The sequence below is a fragment of the Aethalodelphis obliquidens genome, unplaced genomic scaffold, assembly GCF_003676395.1.
Source record: "Aethalodelphis obliquidens isolate GAN/ISIS:26980383/991018 unplaced genomic scaffold, ASM367639v1 scaffold8, whole genome shotgun sequence".
Lineage (NCBI taxonomy): Eukaryota > Metazoa > Chordata > Mammalia > Artiodactyla > Delphinidae > Aethalodelphis > Aethalodelphis obliquidens.
The window spans coordinates 55856863-55875752 of record NW_020837952.1 but is presented as its reverse complement, the minus strand read 5'-3'; the positions used below and the strand labels follow the sequence as shown (position 1 = coordinate 55875752).

The 18890-nt window shown below is 59.9% G+C and overlaps 1 protein-coding gene across 1 annotated transcript in view; it reads right to left on the bottom strand.

Annotated features, from left to right (window-relative positions):
* The window catches only part of MGAT3 (beta-1,4-mannosyl-glycoprotein 4-beta-N-acetylglucosaminyltransferase), a 30940-nt gene extending 15017 nt beyond the window's left edge, over positions 1–15923 (bottom strand). The window contains exon 1 of the mRNA XM_027107704.1: positions 15749–15923. The gene's annotated coding sequence lies outside the window, so the exon portion shown is untranslated. The remainder of the gene's footprint in view (positions 1–15748) is intronic.
* Positions 15924–18890: the final 2967 nt, after the last annotated feature.

Below are 18890 nucleotides of genomic sequence, written 5' to 3'. Positions count from 1 at the left end.
GCCACGGCTCACGGGCCCAGCCGCTCTGCGGCATGTGGGATCTTCCCGGACCGGGGCACGAACCCGTGTCCCCTGCATCGGCAGGCGGACTCTCAACCACTGCGCCACCAGGGAAGCCCTGAGCTTTGTTTGTGTGACTAGACTGGTCCTGTCTGCTCAAGAAGTTTTTAAGGCTGGTCTCCTTTTGTTTCTGATTTTAACAAACCCTCCCTGAACTCTCCCCTCTACAGTCCCTGCCCGTAAATACGACCTGCCCCAAACCCTCCACAGACTCGCTCATAGTTGGCTCCAGTTTGCTTGTCCCAAACTGCAAGTCCTCACCTCTTTGAGCTGGCCTCAGTTTACCTCTTTACTGAGGTCAACACAGCTACACCCTCTAGCTGGGCAGGGCTGGGCAGGGCTGGAGAGCAGCAAGCCTGGAACATTCCTCCCAGGAGAGGGCGCGTCCATCACCACCGCCTTCTTCAGGGCAGCTGGAACTTACTGAGTGCCGCGGGTGCCGGCCGCTGGGTGAGCTGGCCTTACTCCATTATCCTCAAGGCAACTGGGCAGGAGGAGAGGGGCACAGGGGCTGAGGGACCTGCCTGAGACTCAGCTGGCAGCAGCAGGACTCACACCCACACGCCACTGCTGCGGCTTCTCATTCAGGCTTTCCCGCACAAAGTCTAGGCTGCTGCCTTGAGCCTAGCCTGGGTCAAAGGCCCCTGCACGTCTGCCCCGGCCCCCAGCAGGAGCCCGTGGGCCTGCGTTTGTGGGTCACAGTCCTCCCTGGCTCTGGCATGCGCCCAGACCAGCCACCAGAGCCCCGTGCCCAGGACAGCTGCACCCTCCCAAAACCCCTCTGCCGGCAGCTTCCCCGCCCCACCCCACCCCCGACTCCCCCTGGAACAGCGTGAGCGCCCCCTTCCCCCGTGGCACTCTCAAGGCTGGGCTGCATTGACTTAAAACCGCATGTCAGGGTTTCCCTGGTGGCGCAGTGGTTGAGAGTCCGCCTGCCGATGCAGGGGACGCGGGTTCATGCCCAGGTCTGGGAAGATCACATATGCCACGGAGCGGCTGGGCCCGTGAGCCATGGCCGCTGAGCCTGCGCGTCCGGAGCCTGTGCTCCGCAACGGGAAAGGCCACAACAGTGAGAGGCCCGCGTACCGCAAAAACAAACAAGCAAACAAAAAAAACGCATTTCACAAAACCCAGGGTTCCCTGAAAGGCTGAAGGAGCCCCAGAGCCCTTTCCCATCCCCTACCGACTCCAATGGGAACAGATCAACCTGGACAGGGTCCCGTGTCGGGGTCTCCAGTAGCCTGAAGGGGGTCTGGTGCTCTAAGAAGTCGAGAAACTTCTGAGGCCAGGCCTGGACTTCAGGAGCTCTGGCGGCCTGAAGCTCCTTAGGGGACCTGACTCCTGCAGACCCCTGCCAGGGGTCGTCGCCTGCCCATGTGTACTGCCCTCCTGCCCACACCCTCCCTCTCTTCAACTTCTATCCCCACCTTGCCCTTTACTTTTTCCCTAGCCCTGCTGGCCTGGAGCTCAGAGACAGTGAGCGAGGGCCCCACACCGCCTGCACCCACCACTCAGGGGTTTCTGTTTGCTTGCAGTTTGCCAGCTGGGCCTGGCCATATGGCCTGGGGACACACAGACCCCCGCGCCCGTGGCCACCCCTACCAGCCTGTCACCGTGTGGGGGGAAGAAGAGCGCCCACCTGAGGCCTATCCCAGAGCCACTCTCTGGCAGGGGCACTAAGTGCTTTAGCTCTAATCTGATCCTTCCATGAGCCCCCATCACCGTCACAGGCGAGGAGGGGGGTTCAGAGTCTGAGTGACCAGCCTGACTCACCCTCTAGGCGGCAGCAGAGTGGCCGACCAGCCCCTGGGCCCTCGCGGTACCCACCACCCCACCCTGATCTCTGCCTGGCACCTCCCTGGAACCCCCAGGCCCACCCTCCCCTCACCTGACCCAGTACCTGCCTCGGGTCCGGCGTGGCACGCCACAGGTAAGGTAGTGTCCCATCCCGGCGGCTGCACCGTGCTTCCCGACCCCCTCCCGGCATATATGGCTTGTTTCTCCCTGGAGGCTGTCCCCCCACCCCCAAGCTGAGCGCAGGCAGCAGCAGTTAGGTGGCGATGCGGTGAGCCAACTCTGGCCTGGCTTGACACCAGCTCTGCCCTTCATCAGGGCTGGTTTCCTGGCTCCACCTCTTCCCAGCCGGGTGGCCTCACCTCTATCCACGAGGTACAAACACTAACCGAGCGGCAGGGCAAGGCAGCCTCCCGCTGCGGGAGCCGCTCCCCAGAGCCAGGAGTCAAGGAGGTGAGGGCACCCGGCGTTTCCGTGTCACAGGTGAGGGGCCTGTCGGTGCCCTGCGCTCAGTAGACCGCAAGCCCAACTCCTCTTGGAGTCTCTCCCTGCTCGCTCTCTGGGCAGAAGTTCACCATGACCTGTGCCCTGACTCCCAAGGTGCTGCTGGGCACGTCCAGCAGGACGCGGATGGGACACGGAGGTCCACGCAGAAGAGCTCAGAAGCAAACTCGCTCCACTGGTGGGACCCAGTGGCTCAAACAAAGCGGGGGCTGGGGGCGGGGAGAGGAGCTGGGGGACCCGGGTCTGAATCCGACTCTGCCCACTAGGAGAACCTGGGCCGTTCACCCGCACGGGGGCCCAGCTCTCCGGGGGTGGGAAAAGAGGCTGGCCAGGGATGAGAAATCAGAGGGCTCAGAGGAGACCCCCAAACGGCTACCGTACTGCCTGGCTCCACGTCCAAGTCCACCACTGGCAAGGCATTAGTTCTCTGTGTTAGGAATGGCCCTCTCCGGGGTCCTCCCGAGAGGGTGAAGCCGTAAATCAGGCCCGGGCGCAGAAGGGGGCTGGCCGGCAGAGCTGCCAGCATTCGTGCTGCTGGAGGGTGGGATGCATCAGAGGCCTTTAAACACACTGCCCCGCACCCCTGGGACTCCTCCTCCCCCCTCCTCCCCCCTCCTCACAATGCAGCTTAGCCCTCGCCTCCCGGGGGCGCGCGCTGCAGGGGCGCCTCCACCCAGCTTGCTCGGGAGAGAAACTTCCTGTTGGTCTGTCTGCCTGCCCTGCAGCCCCCCTGTGCCTCAGTGTCTCCCTCTGTCACATAGGATCAGCCCCACCCAGTAGGGTGGCTGGAGGTCCAAGTGAGGAGAGTTGAGAGGACACCCCCAAGTAGGGGGACGTCCCAAGGGCCCAGGGGCTGGGTCATCTCTGCAGGGAAAGGGCTGGGAGAGGCGGGGCGGCGTGCGGTGCTGGTGCCAGAAGGGAGAGAAAGGAGGAAGGGAGAGGAGGCCAGGGTCCAGCCGAGGTGGAGCCGAGGCAGCAGGAGGCTGCAGTGGTGACTTGGGCAGACTATTACTCATTAATAGAGCTTCTGATTGAAGGACTGAGAAGAACCCGGCTTCTTCCAGTTCATGACAGTAACACGCTGCCAGTCCTTCAGCAAATGTGGACGGAGCCCCGCCCCACGCAGGCCTATGGCTCACATCCTTACGTAGCCCACTGGGGCCAGTGGGGAGGAAACCCCCCCAGAGACCCCTGCACCTCGGGCTTGCAGCTCCTGGCCCACCTCCCAGCCACTCGGCCTTCCAGACCCAAATGACCCACCCTGGCCCGTCAGGAAGAGAGAGCGGCCAGAGCAGACAAGTCCAGGGGCCGAGGCCAGCCCTGCCCTGCCTCAGTCTCCACATCTGTGGAATGGAAATCAGAACACCCACACCTCCCAGACTCACAGTGAGGAAAAACAAGGCCAGTCAGGCCGGAGCTGAGCACTTTGTGCCTCTACAAGAACTCATTTCTGGGCCCGGCACGATGTGAGATGCCCCCAGCCCCATCTCTCAGGAGTGAGAGCCCTCAATGACAGAGCAGTGGGGCAGCAGCTCCCTGGAATCCAAACTCCAGCGGAACTGTACTCAAATCCGGCCCCTGCGCCTTCTCGCCCCCCTGTGTGATCCTGGGCAGGTCACTCAATATCCCTGGACCTCGGAGTCCCCGTCTACAACGTGGGATCATCCCAGCCCCTCACCTCAGGAGAATTAAACGGGGTAACGCCCAAAGCACCTTGACAGAGACCAGTCCTCTGATCTCCGAGGCTGAGCTCATGCCGGCTCTCCACACAGCCTCACCACGTGCCTGGATGGCCCGGCTGGGGCGCTGCTAGGCCTACTGGCACCTCCCTCCAAAATGCCTCTACTCCTCCTCACCGGCCCTGCCTTCCCTTTATTTTCTGTCTTGAAATTCTTAATTTTTGAACAAGGGGCCCTGCATTTTCATTTGGCACTGAGCCCACCAATTCTGTCACTGCGACTCCCCATCAGGCCACATCCCTCTGCGCAGACCCCTCATCACACTCAGAATAAAATCCAAACTCCTTTCTGCACCCACAGGCCCAGTCCCTGCATCTTTGCTGACCTCGCCTCCCTTGTCCACTTGACTCCAGCCACAGTCCCTGCCTTCCCAGCCCTTCCACACCCCAGGCTCACCCGTCTCAGGGTCCTCGCACTGGCTGTTCCCTCCGCCTGGAATGCCCTTCCCTCAGATCTCCACATGCCAGCCGCCTGCTCAGAGGGGCCTTCCTGACCAGCCAGCTAAAGGGGCCGTCCCCTCCCAGGTCATCTGCTCCACAACACTCCTCACTGCTGAAGCTATCTGTCTCCTTGTTTATGTGTTAGTGGTCTGTCTCCCCCACCCACACCCTGCTCGCTTGGAATGTCAACAACATGAGAGCAGGGTCACCATGGGCCCCAGTCATCGGTCACTGCTACTCCCCACCCCCTAGGACAAAGCCTGGCCCAGAGCAGGAGCTCCATAAACAGCTGTTGAATGAGGATGGAACTCATATGAGAAGTGATGCTAGACCCCTGGTGGCAAGTATCATCTGGTTTGGGGGTGCCTGAGGCAGCAGGCCCGCCAGTGCACACCCACACCTAGCAGGGCTCCCTCCACTGCTCCAGAGGAAGCCCCCCCAGCCCTGCTGAGATCAGCGCCGTCCTGCCCAGGCAGCCCCAGCAGTGCCAGCCCCTCCTGCCAGGCTCGCCCATCCTCCAGGGACAATGTACAAAGGGCCACTTCAGTTCGGAGCCTCAGCTCCATCTCCAGCCCAGCAGGCCTAAGTGTGGGGGAAGAGAGGGGAGGGCACACCCCACCCCTCCTCTGTCCTCGTGGAGCTTTCTCTAGCACAGGCAGGATGCAGGGTGGGCGACAGAATCAAGCGATAGCTGGAGAGACTGTGTCCCATGTGCTGCCCCCTGGGGGGCAGGGGTAGGTGAGTGCCCACGTGGGGGGCGGAGTGGTGCCCATGCCCAGGGTGGAGGCAGAGGTTGGCCTCCGTGTTCCTAGGCAGTAGGAGTGGAAGGACTCCCACGGGCACCTCCCCACATGTACAGGGCGGCAGGTGGTGGGTACACCTGTGCATGCGGGAGGCCCGAGTGCTGGCTGGGTAAGGGAAGAGAAGAGCAGAGCCAGTGGGATCTGGGCCAGGCTGCAGGGAGGGTGGGGACCTGGGCTTTAGAGTCAGTTCCCATCATGCCTAGAACCCTCCACTGCAAGACAGGGCGCAAGGGACTTCCCTGGTGGTGCAGTGGTTAAGAATCCGCCTGCCAATGCAGGGGACACGAGTTCAAGACCTGGTCCTGGGAGATCCACATGCCGCAGAGCAACTAAGCCCGTGCACCACAACTACTGAGCCCGCGTGCCACAACTATGAAGCCGGCGCGCCTAGAGCCCGTGCTCCGCAACAAGAGAAGCCACTGCAATGAGAAGCCCGCGCACTGCAATGAAGAGTAGCCCCCGCTCGCCACAAACAGAGAAAGCCCGTGCGCAGGAACAAAGACCCAATGCAGTCAAAAATCAATCAATCAATCAATATTAAAAAAAGGGGGGGCTTCCCTGGTGGCGCAGTGGTTGAGAGTCCGCCTGCCGATGCAGGGGACACGGTTTCGTGCCCCAGTCCGGGAGAATCCCACATGCCGTGGAGCAGCTGGGCCCGTGAGCCATGGCCGCTGAGCCTGTGCTCCGCGGCGGGAGAGGCCACAGCAGTGAGAGGCCCGCATACCGCAAAAAAAAAAAAAAAAAAAAAAAAAGACAGGGCGCAAAGAACTTGCTCAGTTGTTCCAACAACCTGAGCTGATAACCTGTGACCTGAGCCTGGCACCCAGGATGCTTGTACAGCTTCGGGCATTACCAACTTTCCTCCTTCTGGAACCCGTCAGGGGTGCAACCATCCACCTAGCCGCCCACGCCAGGAGCCCAGGAACCACCCTAAATCCTCCCTCACTGACCCCGCATGACTAGGCCTGTCTATTCCATGCCCTGATACCTCACAAGCCCCACCCTTTTCCCTGTGCCACTGTTCCACACTGGTGGTACCACCACCAATGCTCACCTGCACAACAGGAGTGGCCTTCCCAAGGGGACTCCAGCCAGGTGCCTGTGAGCCAAGCAAAAGCCCCATCTGGCGCTGCCCCTCCTAGCTGAGAACCGTGTCCTCAGGATAAAGTCCAGATCTTCCAGGAGGCTCGATGTTTCTGTGTAATCTTACACTCCCTCTCCCCATGCCGGTCTGGGGAGGGTTCAGCTGAACTAGACTCCAGGTCTCCCTGACCCCAGGCTATGGAAAGAGCCGAGCTGTTTCAACCCTGGCCTGCCCCCAACTCCCCTGGTCCCCAGCTCCAGCACAGCGCCTGACACAGAGGTTTGCTGAATGAATGAAAGACCTTCCTCCCACATCCACACACCTGCACTTTTCAGTCAATACCGCCGGGCTCTCAGGCCTGGTCTGGGGCCTGGAAAAGTGCCTGCAGGTCCCAGTCCTGCCTGCCACGTGACCTCGGGCTCAGCGCGCCCCAGGGAAGCGGTGCATCTACGTGAATTCGAAGGGTCCCTTCCAACGGGCTGGTGGTGCTGAAGGGAACGGTTCCATCCTCAGTGCTCAGCAACGTGATGGCTGATGGTTGGGAAGCAGTACGGGAAGGAAGAAGGTGGAAAAAGAAGCAATGGCTTCGAGCAGGTTAGGATCCTCCCCACCAAGGCTCACCGCTGTGTGCTCAGTGCCCAGAGCCAGGTCTGGCCTCAAGCAACCGCTGCTGAATGAAGAAACGGGCTTGAACCCTGGCTCTGCCACCCACAGCTCTGTGGCCCCAAGCAAAAGTCCTACCCTCTCCAGGCCTGTCTGCTGAGCCATTAAAGTGAGGCAGGTAACACCACCTGCAGGGTCCTCGGAGGGATGTGGGGCTGCACCTGGCCCAGAGCCTGTGGCTCCTGCAACCTGGGAACCTGAGCACAATTAACCTCCTGCTGGGAGTGGCTCTGACGGAGCAGGTGCACAGCTGGTTGGCTCTGCGGCTCTGGGCACCCAGTGAGCCTCCTCGAGGCTGAACAATGAGCCTTTTCCCTTCCCGATCACTCTCTGTCCGCCCCTGCCTGCGAGGGGCCATAGCCTCCTTGGGTCAGTCCCCACCAGGGACTCTCAGTGAGCCCTCACCAAATGGCAGGGGGCCATCGCGCAGGGCTGCAGGCACTGGGCCCCGCTCCTTAATTTCATGGAAGCCGCCAATCTCTTCTTGCTTCTTTAATTACTTAGTCCTTCCCACCGCTGGATCCAGAGAGCATTCTGGAACAGGCCTGCAAGTGCTCAAACTTCCCACTGACGGTGGGGCAGCAGTGACAGAAGCATCACCACAGGTGCGAAGGTCATTCCAGGGGTCAGGTGGCTGGGGTCCCAGTCTCAGCAATTGCTAACCTCCCAGGAGACCCTGGGCGCCCAGAGCAGCGCCCCCTTCCCAGGTGATGCGCTTCATCTCAGCTCATCTTCACGAGCCCACCTCACAGATGGGGACCGGGGCTTAGAGAGGGGACATACCTTGTCCAAGGTCAGGTACCAGCAGGCCATGGGAAGGGCCTGGCTCAGCAGAGACCACGTGCATGCCCACTGCTGCTTACCAAGGTGCAGGACTGCCCCATCCTCTCTGGACCTCAGTTTCCCACTGACCCCCGGGGGCACGGACTTGACCTTCCAGCTCTGACTGATATCAGTGCTCCGCATTCCAGGCCACATTCTAGGTTTGCTGCTCCATTTCCCCCCTCCAATTCCATAATCCAGTTTCTCTCTTCTGAATTGAGGGGTTCCACTTCTAGGTGCTATGTTCTGGGGTCTGGTCCCGAGGTTCTCCTCTCATGGAAAGTTCTGCAGCCCTGGCTCTCCAGCCCACATGCTACTTCTTCAGGGCACTGTACTCTCCTCCCTGCACTGGCAGCGGGGCTCACAGCCCACAACTCCGTGTTCCAGCCCCATCAGCCTTCAGGAGCACTTCAGAGCGGTGAAACCAGCAAGGAGTGTCAGCTTGGGGTCCCAGGGCCATCGGGGGATCGCAGAGCACACCCACAGCTGGGCAGGAGTGCGCCTCCTCACCCTTCTCCCCATCCTTCCAGGATGCCATCCTGCCCGCCCACCCCCACCCCTGCTGGCCACCGTCCCCACCAGTCTGCACTGGGATGTCCTGACAAGATGGGCACTTCCCAAGAGCAGAGACCTTGGGACACTCATCTTCAGGGTCATGGCCTGGCACCCCCTTGTGGGCACTCAATAAACGCTTGCTGAATGAATTAGCTAGGCATGATCAAGACTGGCACAGTTACACACGGGCACAGACTGAGGGACACGCATTCATATGACAGAGTTGCTCCTGCTGTGTGCACATGCTGGTGACGCACACACACACACACAAATGCACAAAAACAGACACGCTCACACCCTGCAGTCGGCAGAGCTGTGCCCTGGCACCTAGCCCAGCCCCTGGCACATAGTAGGCACCGGTGATTAAGTGCTGAATGAATGAATGAGTGCTTTGTACCAGGGACAGAGCCAGGGGCCATGGAGGAGTCAGAGATTGAGTCCCCACTCGGCCTCAGGGCTGAGCTGTGATTAGGAATACTATTACCACAGGGGAGAACTTGACCACGTTGCAGGACTGCGGAAAGGCACTTCGAGGCAGGAGTCCGTCAGGAGGGCAGTCAACGGCGATGCACACCCACTGGGCACAGGGGTGTGGGGGTAAAGCCAACAGCTCTGGAGTCACCCCTGGCTGGAAGGGGCAGGAATGGCTTCCTGGGTGGGTGGCAGCACCTGGGGTGGAGTGGGTTGGCTTTCCAGGTGGACGGTCCAGCATAGCAACAGCCCCGAGGCTGGAAAGTGGGGTACATGGGAGAAGAGGAGCGAAGGCCGGACTGGTGCCATAGGAAGTCAGAGGTTGGGGCGGAATTCTCGGGGCGCTGCATCCCAGTAGCCCCAGGCCTGGACCCTCACTGACCCGATTTCCAGGAATGAGAGAGACGCAAGCTGTTTGCCACGGGTGCACATGTTCTGGGGTATGTGCCTGGGACGGGCCAACTCCCACCCTGAGACCCCACAGCCAGTCCCCCTGGAGGCTGCCCACAGGCAGTGACCCCAGAATCCAAAATATGGGGAGGTGGCTGTTCTCACGGCACCTTTTCTTTTTTTTTTATTTTAAATTAGTTAATTTATTTATTTTTGGCTGCGTTAGGTCTTCATTGCTGTGCGCGGGCTTTCTCTAGTTGTGGCGAGCGGGGGCTACTCTTTGTTGCGGTGCACAGGCTTCTCATTGCAGTGGCTTCTCTCGTTGCAGAGCATGGGCTCTAGGTGCATGGGCTTCAGTAGTTGTGGCACGTGGGCTCAGTAGTTGTGGCGTACAGGCTTAGTTGCTCTGTGGCATGTGGTATCTTCCCGGACCAGGGCTCGAACCCGTGTCCCCTGCATTGGCAGGCGGATTCTTAACCACTGCGCCACCAGGGAAGCCCACGACACCTTTTCTTACCTCTCTCCTTTAGAATATTACTTCATCTCTCCGGTTATAAAGGTTTCTCATACATTCTAGGGAATCTGGACGTCACAGCGAAAGAAACAGGATGATACCACCCACCATCCCACCACCCCCTGGGCTAACATTTTGGCTTAAGTTCTTACAGAGTTTTTTCCTGTGCACATTTTTGCTGGAATGAGCTATTGACATGGATTTCCTGCCAGCTTTGGGGCAACACACATTTTTCCTAAGGAGCTTTGTCTCCCACACCGGAGGACCAGAGGGCAGACCTGAGCCCTGGGGATGCTGCTCTCCTTGACTCCTTCTCATCCACTCCCTAACCTGGACCCCATTGAGAAACACCCCTCGGGTGTGGGGTGCAGCCCCACAGTCCTGGGCTCTCCTCCTACAGACCACAAAGGTCTGGGTCAGTGCCAAGCACCCCGGGATCCAATCTTCCCTCTGGGAAATGAGCCGGTTCAGCTCCCCGGTGGCCCCAAGCTCCCCAGTATGGCCCCCTCTCTGGACTGAGGTGACAGTCACCGACTGGGCTGCACTTTCCAGTTGCCTTCAGGAGCTGCGCTGGGAGGTCCCTTGGTCTTTCCCAGAATCCCCTCCCTTTGCCACCTAGACACAAGGAACAGCAAAGCAACCCCGCTGCTGTCCCTTGGTGACCTGCACACGAGTCCCCTGACCCAGTCCTCTCTGTTCACTCCACTGGCATCCCTGCCAGACCCTCGATAGACCTGTCCTGCACACGGGTCTCATCCCATGGGGACGGACAGGCAGAAATCCCTAGCGAGGAGGATCAGCCTTGCCATTGGGGTAGGGGTGTGGCGTGGCTTCCTGAAGGAGTCTTAAAGGATGGGTCAGGAGGGGAGGGGAAGGGCATTCTGGACAGAGGGACAGCAGCAGAAAAGGCTTGAGAGGAAAGCTGGAAGCTGGATTTCTAGTCTGGCTGGGGGAGCTGGTGCATCGCTCCTGAGGTATTGAAATGAAATCACGCAAGAAAGCGCCAGCATCTCGTTCCCATTTCTGCCGTAAATATGAGTTACGACCATTAACATTCACAGTCCTGGGCGATGGGTCGAGAAGGCACCTTCTCTATCTTTCACCTAAACCAGCCAATCTGCCTTGTTTCCGGAAGTGGCCCTCATCTTCCACTCTCAAAATTACCATTCAACAAGTACTAAAGAAATACTTCTCGGGCTTCCCTGGTGGCACAGTGGTTAAGAATCTGCCTGACAATGCAGGGGACAAGGGTTCAAGCCCTGGTCCGGGAAGTTCCCACATGCCACGGAGCAAGGAAGCTCATGCGCCACAACTACTGAGCCTGTGCTCTAGAGCCCGCGAGCCACAACTACGGAAGCCCACGTGCCACAACTACGGAAGCCCGCGCGCCTAGAGCCCGTGCTCCGCAACGAGAGAAGCCACCGCAATGAGAAGCCCGCGCACAGCAACAAAGAGTAGCTCCCACTCGCCACAACTAGAGAAAGCCCGCACGCAGCAATGAAGACCCAACACAGCCAAAAATAAATTAATTAACTAAATAAATAAATTTAAAAAAAAAAAAGAAATACTTCTCGAGTGCCTCCTCTGTGTGAGGCATGGTGTCAGCCCCCAGGGAGTGCCTGTGTGCCCAGCCCAGGAACGAGTCCCCCGCCTTAATGGGCAGCTCTCCCTGGTCCCCCTTCCCTGGCCACCACGGTTCACCCAGACTGTGTGCTGGTCCCCAGTAACAAGAGGAGAGTGGTGACGAGGGATTTGTCCAAAGTACTAAGCAAGCTCTGGGGGTTCCACAGCCAGCCCAGGACCTGTTCCCTGGAGGAAGCGGCAGTAGCAGGTGCTGGGATAAAAGCAATGGGCAGGGGGAGGGGAGGAGCGGGCAGGGGGCATGGCATAGTGTGTGCAGAGCTGGGTTGAGGCTGGGGGTGGAGCAGAGGCCGAGAACACAGGAGGGGGCTGAGTCATAGGGATCTGGGTCCCAGAGGGCGGGGGTCTCATCCTGGAATTCATGGGGCTAAGCAGTGGTTCTTGGAGTCCACAGGCCTCTGAATCCCCAGGGGATTCAAATCTGGGTTTCCAGCCCTCCCTCCCATGGTGTGATTCTGACTCAGCAGGGCAGGGTGAGGCCCGGGAAATACATACTTTCCCCAAGCTGCCCAGGTGAGGCAGGGCCCCGGGACTACGGCAAGGAAGGAAGTAGCACCAGGACCCTGAAGCGGGTGGCCTGGAGGCCAGGACACGGGTGAGGCAGCTGTCTCAGGCACCCAAGCCTCAGACAGCAGCCACCTCTGGGTGATTGAGGGGGCCTAGACAGGCAGCCCCGTGAAGCTATGGGGTCCTACAGGCTAGATATAATCCTAGCCCTGCCACTTCCCGTCCCTGGGCCCCAGGCCGCCTCAAACTGCCAAATGGGATAATAATATTGGTAGCACCTGCCTCGAGGGAAGTTCGAGGCATCTCTGAACGCAAAGTGCTTTGGCCCAGTGCCCAGCACACAGTAAGCGCTCGATAAATAACAGCAAATTATTATGACTGGAAAGTCCTCCATCATGGGTCTCTCAACCAGACTCTCAGAGACTGCCTCTGGCCACCCTCCCTCAACCAGACGCTGTCTGGCCTGCTCCTTCTGGGAAGTTCCTGGCCTGCCTAGAGAGGTAGCCAGAGGCTGGGCCCTCAGGAGGCCCCAGTGTCCACACAGACTCCTACCTTCTGTCCTGGCCTTCACCCTGCACCCCACCCCACCCCAAGGAGTCCCACTTCAGTGGGAACCAAAGTCTTAGCCAAACAAGCTCTAAATTCATGAAACAACAGAGTAATTAGGTGTGTGAATGATTCTTATTGTTCCAGTTTTATTTTTATGGAAAAGATGAAAATAAGTGAGCCAACGGGGGAATTTCAGCAGTGCAAGGAAAAGCATTTGGGGACTCTGTTAACTTCTTGGATTATGGGCAAAACCTTGGGCCCCCTTGTCAGCCCATTCTAGACCACAGGACCGTGGGCCACTACCCTTCCACCCCCCCACCCCCCAGGCCCGCTTCCAGCCCTTGGGAAGTTCCCACCCGCTCCTGAAGCCTCTCTTTCCCCTTCTGGAAGATGGGCACAAGCAAGGTCCCTGTGACCACTCTGCTGCAAGTGAGGCTGCCCTGTGGAGGGTCAGCGTCCTCCATCAGGGATGGAGAAGGGGGAGGAATGGGTGGAAGGAAGAGCAGGGCCGTTCCCCTGGTCTGAGAACCATTTACACCCCAGCTCATTCGAGACCCAGTTGCCAGCATACCACTGCCCCCTGCTCAAGCAGTGGGTACAGAAAGGCAGGCTTTGGCCCATGGGGACTCACAGACAGAGGGGAAGAGAACGCGGAAGTGGACGACACATCTACTGGGGCAGGCTGTGTAGTCTCTGAGGAAGCAGGGGCGAAGAGGGAGACTCATTCAGGGAGGGGGGCAGCGAATGCCCAATGGAAACGGAACCAGGCTGTTCAAATAGCAGTAATGTGCGTCATCCCCATTTTAGAGACAAGGAAACTGAGGCACAGGGAGGCAGAGTGACTAGTACACTGTCACACGGTAAGAAGTGACAGGATCGGGATTCGAACCTGGGCCACTGGATCTGGAATCCTTGCTTTTTAACTTCTGCACTTGGCTGCCTCATGGCACAATTATTGAGACTCTCCCCCTACCCCCAAGCAGCCAGCACAGAGCTAGGCAGACCATGGGTGCCCAGGGATATCTGCTGGCCAACTAGATTCCAATCTCCGGGGGGCAAGGCCTGTGTCCTCTCCACCTGGCTCTGCCCGGCACAGTGCCCCTCACAGGAGGACATCATGTTTGTTGATCAGAATATCTGAAGAAACTTCTGGAAGGGAGCCCTGGTCCCCATGTGGTAGACTAGAGCTAGCTGGGAGTGGGGTGCACCATGCGGTGTGGGGAACAAAGAGGCTTTGGCCTTGGGGAGCAGAGCAGAGCCCCCTGATGGGCATGGCTGGGGGCCAGAAGGTGATGGGTGCCCACGAGGGCAAGAGGAGGCCGTCTATGCAGACCACCCCGTCCCTGGTCACTCCTCACTGCTCCTCCTAGAAGGAGGACATGGACATACAGCTCCCCCAGGCCTCGGCTACCTCCTAGTCACATCCAGCCCTCACGGGATCCTCACCGTCACCCATGAAGTGGACGTGGCCCGCCAGCTGGTATCCATGTCCCTGTTTTACACGTAAAAATACGGATGCAGCAGCCAGCGCTTCCCGAGTGCTTCTCAGGTGCGGCATGCGGCATCTCATGCAGTCCTCGCCACAACTCTGTGGAGGATTCTCCCCATGTGACAGATGTGGAAACTGAGGTTCTGAAAGCTGCCCAGCCGGAGGTGGTCCAGCTTCCACAGTAAAAGGGATCACCAGTGTGGGTCAAGCAGCCCTGACCACATCAAGGGCACTGGGCAGACCCTCGGAAGGGGGGCAGCTGAGCCAGATGGCGCTATCCCAGTCAAGTCACCCCTCACTGTGCTGTCCTCGTGCCAGCTCCCTGGTGTGACCCGCCATCTCGCCTCCACCTGGCCCTCCTTCCCTCCAGCCCTGGCTCCCCCTCTTCATCTGGCTTCCGATTTTGGCCTGACGCAGTGCTTGACCATCCCCCCACCTCCATCTCCCAGCACATACTCACATCTCTGAGCCTTTGCTCATGCCATCCTTCCTCCCAGAATGCCCTTCCCACTTTCTCCACCAACAAACCCTTCCAGCTTCCTTTTATGTTTCCCAGCAAGTTCTCTCTCCCCCTTGGACTGGCAGCCCCTTTTTCAAACTTTCCTAGGACCCTGTGCCTATCTCTTTAGCACTGATAACCCCACAGAACTCCCAGCTCCCCCAGGTGGGGGGTGGGGGGGCACTTGTCTTCTTCCCTCCATCCTCAGGCTTGGCCCGTTGCCTGGATTTTTAGTAACTGCCCAGGAGGTGACACAACAGTGCCCGCAACTCCCTCATCAAGGAAGGTCTGGCTTGGTGGCCCAGGAGTGAAGAGGAGTGCTCTGGGGTGGAGAGTGGCAGTGCTGGGGGACCCTGGAGAGAGCTCATTGAGGTAGTGTCCCTGCCCACGCCCCTTCTAGGAAGTCTTCTAGAGCCTAGACAGTCACCCGACCTCAGGTCACCAGGGTTGACTGAGACCCATCTCTGCCTCTCTGGCACCCCAGCTCAGGCACACCCCCCCCACTATAACCCAGGTGCACTCCCCTCCCCACCCCGGTTTCAGAACTCATTATTTGCAGATATTTATAGCGCCCTCCCCCAGCCTGGTTGCCTCCCCCGCCCTGGGCAGTGAAGTGGAAAGAGCGGGAGCCCCCTCAGCAGGAAGGGTTGGGGTTCTTCCCCCACTCCCCTCTGCCTGGTCCCGGCCTCCGCACCCGCCCAGCACCCAGACAGCGCCTGGGCCCCTGCCGCCGCTGCCGCCGCCGCCGCCGCCGCAACCCGGAGTGGGGGGAGGTGGATGGGGGAAGGCGGGCGCTGAGGCCTCCCACCCCCAGTCCCGCGCCGCGCGGGAGGTTTGTCGGGGGCGCAGCGCACAAAGCCTGGCTCCAGCCCCGAGGCTCGGGGACGCCCCCGGCCCAGGCCGGGGGTGGGGGGTCGAGGGGATGAGGCTTTGCCCTCCCGGGCCACGGAAAGCTCCGCTGAGCAGCCGGGTTGGGGGAGGGGGCGCCAGAACTGAGTAGCCGCCTCTGCATCCGCCCGTCATCTCGGCCCCCCACCCCGGCCCCCCAGCGTAGTTCTCCCGCCCCCGCCCCCAAAGGTCACGCTCAGGGAGAGGGTCTGTGGGAGCTGTGACTGGGGGCGCAGCGAGCGCGGAGGAGGAGGCGCGGAGATGGAGGCGGAGGGCCGGAGTGCAGGGATGGAGGGGGCTGCGGCTCGGGCCCCCAGGACGCCAGGGTCAACTCACCCATCGCCCGCCGGGTCTCAGCAGCGGCGGCATCAGCGGCGGCGGCGGCTCCGCGGCCCCCGGGGCCCCCGGCGGGGAGATGCTGGCGTCCGCCGCAACCTCTCGCCCCATCCCGGGCTCCGGCGGCGGCGGCTGCGGCGGGCGCCCGGCATCGCAGGCGGCGCGGCCCCGGCCCGGCCCCGATCCCCGCCCCCCGCCCCCACCTCCACCCCGTCCCGCGGGCCAGGCGCGGCCGCCTGCCTGCACCACGGGGCCGCGGCGGGGGCCCGACGAGCAGACCGGCGCCGGGGAGGGCCCCACGGGAGGCGCGCGGGGGGTGCGGAGCCGAGGCCCGAGCGCCGAGCGCAGAGGTGCCGCTCCCTCCGGGCTCGGGCGGCTCCGGCCCCCGCCCCGCCCCCACCGGCGCCCCCTCCCCTCCGCCGCCAGCCGGGCTCCGCTCGCAGCGCCGGGACTGGGGGTGCCTCGGACCGCAGTCTCGGGCCGCCGCCGCTCCGCGCCTCCCGCGCGTGCGATCAAATTGTGTGTGTGTGTGTCTGTGTGTGTGTGTGTCTGTGTGTGTGTGTGCGCGCGTGTGTGCGCGCGTGCGCGCGCGCGCCCCTGCCTGTGACCGTGCGTGCGCCGGCCCACGGCCCGGTGCGTCCTGTGCGGTTGTGTGTGTGTGCGATGGGAGGCGGAGCGGGTCGGAGAGTATGTGTGTCTGGCATGTGCATGCGTCTGCGTGTCCGGTTCTGTGTGCGCCTGGATGCGTGTGTCTGTTTTGCAGTGTGAATGGGTCTGTGTGACCTGCAGCGTGTACCCGGGTCTGTTCCCGTGTGTGCATGGGCGTGGATCCCTGGGGCTGTGCCTGTGTGTACCTGGATCGTGATTGTGTGCACACATCTGTGACCGTGTGCAGAGAGGCCTCTAGGTCTTGTACTGTGTGCCTGCCAGGCCCTGGGCGTCTGCGATGATGTATATACGCATTTGCGACCACCGTGGGCAGAGGCCTGGTTTTGTATTGTGGTGCGCGCATAGCGCTGGGCCTGTTACTGCGTCTACACAGGTCTGTGTGTTGGTGAAGATCCCCGATGTACAGTGGCCTGTGGGCCTTGGGCCTTGGCTTACTTGTATCCTTCTGACCCCCTCCATCCATGCATATGACCAACACAACTGTGTGCTCCCTCTCCCCCAGGCATGGCCCACTGACTCCGGGCGGAAACTTCCCCTCCCCCCGCAGCGGGCACTCAAAGCCCACTGGCCCTGCCCACATTTTGGGCGTCCTCTCCTGCTACGCGGCCAGCATTAGCTCTCCAAGCGCCCACCATTTCACACCTCGGCCCCTAACGCTCTTGCTCCGGGATCGAGGCACCCTCCATGTGCTTCCTGCCCTTCCGGGGCGGTGGGCTTCAAGCTTCCGCTCTGGGGGTCCCGTTGAGCATTCACTTCCACCCGTGTGTGCAAGGCATCTTGGGTATGCAGCAGCACCACTGTAGACCATCGGCAAAGGGGAGCAGGGCAGGGCGGGGAGATGCCTCAAGGCTAGGTCCCAGCACATGTTCCCAAGGGCAGCCCCACGGACCTCTGGAGCCACCTCCTGCTGGTCTTCCTACTCCAGGTGCTCCGGGCCCACCTTTATCCATTCTTGCTAAGCAGCCAGGTGGCCCCTTCTTCAACATTCATTTGAGCAGGTCACTCTCCTCCCTGAACCCCAGATGGCTCCCACTTGCTCTCAGCTTAAGCTCAGTTCTTGGGCAGGGAAGAAGGAGGCCCCGGTGGCCTGGACCCATCCAGTTTTTCAGCATCACCTGCTACTGTTCTTCTCTGCCTGAAAGTTCCCTCTAAGCCGAAGATGAGCAAACTATTGTCTGTAAGATCCAGATAGTAAATATTTTCAGCTTTGCTGCTCATAGGGTCTCTGTCTCAACTACTCAACTCTGCCATTGTAGCATAAAATCAACAACAGATATTGTGTAAAGGAATGAGCATGGCTGTGTTCCAATAAAACTTTATTTATGACCACTCAAGGTAAACCATTATTCTTCTTTCGATTGTTTTTTTCCACTTGAAAATGTAAAAACCATTCCTAGCTGGCACTGCTCTAGGTATATAGATCCCTGAGCCCTATGTACCATCCCCATGACTCACCTGCTTCAGGTACTCTGTCACGCCCCCCAAATCCCATCGATTCTACCCTGAAAATGTCAGCCTCCTCTTCTCCCCCACCTGCCTCTCTAGCAGACTCTCTGCCCTCGTCTCTCCACCCCCGCGGAATCCTCACTACTGCTCACACACACTCACCTCCACCTCGCCATGCCCCTCCCTGTGCCTCTGCCTGGGGATTCCTGCCACCTGGAAAGGGTGCTCGCAGAGACACTTTCCTTGCCCCCCACGTCCCCGGGAGAATCTCCTCCCGCGGCCTCCCGCAGTAGCTTGGGCATCCCTCGGCCCAGAAGTGGAGCAGTTTCAGGTCTGGCTTCCCCAGCAGACTTGTTCTGGGCATCTAAGAAACCTGGACACCGGCCCAGCACCAAGCTGGGCACAAAATATCGTATCCCTCGGTCTTCACAGCTTCCGGCAAAGGGGAGGTGGTGAAATGACATGCCCTGGGCTCGAGTTCAAGTTTGTGGGGCTTTCTCGGTCTTCACTCTCTGCCAGGATGCTCGTGGTGGGTGGTCCACAGTATTCATCTGTCACTTCGTGTGTGCTCTTTCTGCCCCTGACATGCTCTGGCTCCCCCCTAGACTACGAGCCCCGCAGGTCCAGATCAAGGCCTGAGCCACAAGTATGCCTTTTTGTCCTTTGAAATTTTTTAATTGACTTGAATGAAGAGAGAATAGCTGCACACAGGGCAAATTTGAAAATTATTGAAGGGTGGCAGGTGGAAAGCACGCTTCCCTCTATGTAAGGATTTTACCCTTGTGACATTTTTTGTGATGCAGCTCGTTTGATGTGAAGCCATTTTGTTGTGACCTAAAAACCAATCCATTCCACTTATAGCCTGACTCCCTTTTGGTTTTTTTAATAAGGTTCAAAATAGATGTGGTCACCTGTCGCTGAGCCCCCAGGCCCTGCCCATGGAGCCGAGTGAGAGGTAAGGTTTGTGGGCAGGTCACTTTGCATGGTGGTAACTGGGTTCAGGAACCAGAGACATCTGGCTTCAGTC